This window comes from Lathyrus oleraceus, chromosome 6, assembly GCF_024323335.1.
Source record: "Lathyrus oleraceus cultivar Zhongwan6 chromosome 6, CAAS_Psat_ZW6_1.0, whole genome shotgun sequence".
NCBI classification, from domain to species: domain Eukaryota; kingdom Viridiplantae; phylum Streptophyta; class Magnoliopsida; order Fabales; family Fabaceae; genus Lathyrus; species Lathyrus oleraceus.
In genome coordinates, this window is record NC_066584.1 from 199,783,865 (window position 1) to 199,787,799 (window position 3,935).

General features: G+C 39.9%; 1 non-coding gene across 1 annotated transcript; it reads left to right on the forward strand.

The window, feature by feature from the left end:
- The first annotated feature begins 3,077 nt into the window (after positions 1 to 3,077).
- LOC127099388 (small nucleolar RNA R71) lies at positions 3,078 to 3,184 on the forward strand. Its single transcript, XR_007793894.1, has one exon. It is a non-coding gene; the product is annotated as a small nucleolar RNA R71 (small nucleolar RNA).
- The last annotated feature ends 751 nt before the right edge of the window (positions 3,185 to 3,935 follow it).

Genomic DNA, 3,935 nt, shown 5'->3' on the forward strand with positions numbered 1-3,935 from the left:
GTTGGGTGGCGTCTAGGGTTCTACTGGCATAATAAATCACATATAATTTTTTATCTTTCCTTTGTCCTAGAACATCTCCAACGGCATAATCACTAGCGTCACACATTATCTCAAAAGGTTCTGACCAATCAGGGGGTTGCATAATGGGTGCTGAAATCAACGCTTGCTTTAAAAGATTAAATACTTCATTACATTTTTCATCGAAAATGAATTCAGCATCTTTCATTAAAAGGCCAATTAAAGTTTTAGTTATTTTAGAGAAGTCTTTGATAAAACGCCGGTAGAATCCAGCATGTCCAAGGAAACTTCAGACTTCTCTGATACTTTTGGGTGGTTTTAGATTCTCTATGACTTCTATCTTAGCTCTATCTACCTCAATACCTTTTTCGGAAACTATTTGTCCTAAAACAATCCCTTCGGTGACCATGAAATGACACTTTTCCTAGTTTAGCATAAGGTTCACCTCCACGCATCTCTCCAGGTTAGCAAGACAATTTTTGAAATCAAACCCGCTAACCGAGAAATCATCCATAAATACTTCCATGATACTATCTAGGTAATCTGCAAAGATTGACATCATGCAGCGTTGGAAAGTAGCTGGGGCATTACAGATTCCGAATGGCATTCGTCTGTAGGCAAAAGTTCCATAAGGGCATGTAAAGGTAGTTTTGTCTTGATCTTCGGGGTGGATAGGTATTTGGAAGAATCCAGAGTATCCATCTAGATAGCAAAAGTAAGAGTGTCTGGCTAGACGCTCCAACATCTGGTCTATAAATGGTAAAGGGAAATGATCCTTCCCGATTGCTTTATTTAACTTTTTGTAGTCTATGCACATCCGCCATCCTCCTTCTATCCGTTTTGCTACATGTTCGCCTTTATCGTTTTGCACTACTGTGATGCCTCCCTTTTTAGGTACTACATGCACAGGGCTCACCCACTTACTATCCAAGATCTGATAGATTATACCTGCCTCAAGTAACTTAAGAACTTCTCTTTTAAAAACATCACTCATTATAGGGTTTATTCTTCTCTGATGTTCTCTGGAGAGCTTTGTATCTTCTTCGAGCAAAACCCGGTGCATGCATACGGATGGGCTTATACCTTTCAGATCAGAGATATTATATCCTAAGGCTGAGGGATATCTTTGTAAAACATCTAAGAGTTGGTCTGTTTCCTCTTGGCTCAAGGTAGCACTGACTATAACTAGACGGTTCATCTCTTCATCAAGAAACTCATATCTCAGGTTCTTAGGCAGTTCCTTAAGTTCTAAGGTTGGTTTTTTAGGGCATGGCATAGGATCTGGGATAAGGGATAAAAATTCGTAAAGGTTATCATCGATGTAAGGCTTCCTAAAGTTATCATCTTCCAGTATGAGAGTTGATGGCAACTTAATTGTTTTTATGATTTCTTCTTGTTCTATTTCCCTAACGCATTCATCAATGATATCTATGGCATAACATGTGTCTCCCATCACAGGTGCCATAAGAAATTTTGAAAGTATAAATTTTATCTTCTCATCACCTACCTCAAAGGTCAACTTTCCTCTCCTGACATCTATTATGGCTCCTGCAGTTGATAAGAATGGTCTACCTAGAAGGATTGGTATATCATCATCCTCTTTAATGTCCATGACAACAAAATCAGTAGGGATAAATAACTGACCTATCCTAACAGGGACATCTTCTAATATGCCTATCGGATACTTAACATATCTATCGGCTAATTGAAGTGACATCTTAGTAGGTTGTAATTCTCCTAAGTTTAACCTCTCACAAACTGCTAAAGGAAATAAGCTTTCGATGACCTGACTTCCTAAAATACAAGGAATGGAGAAATTTCCAGGATCTTTATCTTTTTTGGCTAACTTATTCTTGGAAATAGAATTGCATTCCAAGGGCTTCGGATCATCGAGTCTACGTTTGTTGGTAAGGATGTCTTTGAGAAACTTTGCATAAGAAGGTATTTGGGTGATGGCTTATGTGAAAGGGATTTCTACGTGAAGTTTTTCTATAACCTTAACGAATTTCTAATACTGGTTATTGATCTGGGTCTGTTTGAGTCTTTGCGGATATGGTATCGGTGGTTTGTAAGGCGGGGGTGGTACATAAGTTTTGTCTTTAGGTTCTTCTCCTTTTTCTTGACCTTCCTATTTTTCAGATTCCTCTGGTTCCTTCACTTCGTCCGTGGGTTCGGTATATTCCTTAGAAGTTTTCGGTTCACTCAATCTTGGGTTAAATGGATCATCATAAGCGGTCCTACTTCGTAGGGTAATGGCATTGGCATGTCCTCTCGGATTCTGTTGAGGTTGTCCAGGGAACTGTCCTCTAGGTGTAGTCTGGGGGGCTTGGTTTAAGGCTACCTGAGAGATCTGGGTTTTAAGCATCTTATTGTGAGTAACTATTTGGTCAACCTTGGTTCCTAACTGGGTAATCAGTTCGTTAACATGAATGTTCTGGTTCATGAACTCTTTGTTTTTTTGGGTTTGAGCAGTGATAAAATTTTCCACAATTTTCTTAAGGCTCGGCTTTGGTGGCACAGGTTGCATAGGTTGATTTGGTCTTGGGGCTTGGTAACCTGGTTGTCTCGGAGGTGCAGTATTTTGGATAGGGTTATTGTTCTTATAGGATAAGTTCGGGTGATTCCTCCATCCAGGGTTTTAGGTATTCGAATATGGGTTGCCTTGGGCGTAGTTCACTTGCTCAGTGTTGGTTTCGTTTAAGAGACTGCATTCTGCAGATTGGTGTCCTTTGGTTCCACATATCTCACAATCCGACGAAACTGCAACTGTAATATTCGGGTTTATACACATATGCTCAACCTTGAGGGCTAACGCGTCCATTTTAGCTTGCATCATGTCTATAGAGCTTAACTCATGTACTCCTCCTTGGGCTTCCTTCTTCTCAATTGTCGCTCGTTCATCTCCACATGATTGATGGTTTTGAGCCATATCTTCGATAAGGGCACTAGCTTCAGGGTAAGGTTTGTTCATCAGTGTGCCACCTACGGCGGCATCGATGGTCATCTTAGTGTTATAGTGAAGTCCATTATAGAAGATCTGAATGATTAACCAATTTTCTAAACCATGATGTGGGCATGCTCTTAACAGCTCTTTATATCTCTCCCAAGCTTCGAACAGAGATTCTCCTTGATTCTGGGTAAATCTGGTTATTTGGTTTCGAATAACGGCGGTCTTACTTGGGGGAAAGTATCTAGCAAGGAATACTTTTCTAAGTTTTTCCCAAGTTGTTATGGAATTAGGTGGAAGGGAATCTAACCATGATAGGGCTTTATCTCTGAGGGAGAAAGGGAATAATCTTAAACGGATTGCCTCAGGAGAAGATCCATTAGTTTTAAAAGTGTCTGCTAATTGGAGAAAGATTTTTAAATGTTGGTTTGGGTTCTCAGTAGCAAGACCTGCGAATTGTCTCTGTTGCACTAGTTGCAACAGGGAGGGTTTAAGTTCGAAATTATTAGCTGGGATGGTTGGGTTTACTATACTAGAACTAGGTTCTTCGTTGGATGGTTGGGCGAAATCCTTAAGAGGTCTTTGATTTTGATCTTCGGTCATAGCTCTCCTAATTCTATGGAAAAATAAACGTGCCCGAGCGTTACGTTCAGGTTCCGCCAGAGAATCTACTAAGCTCTTGGTGCTACGAGTCCTTCGCATTGACCGACAGGTAACAACCTAAGTCTAAACGATATAACAACAGGGTACGAAATTTGACGAAATTGGTCCCCGACAACGGCGCCAAAAACTTGATGCGTGTTTTTCGCAAGTATACGAACGCGTTAGAGTAATATAAAAGATTGTCGAATCCACAAAGACCAAATGTCAATCTATCGTTATCTATTGTTACGGTGTTTATCTAAGGTAATCGAAACAGGCGTTTTTAAGAGTGCACAATGAAAAATAAAGTATTAAATTAAATTCAATT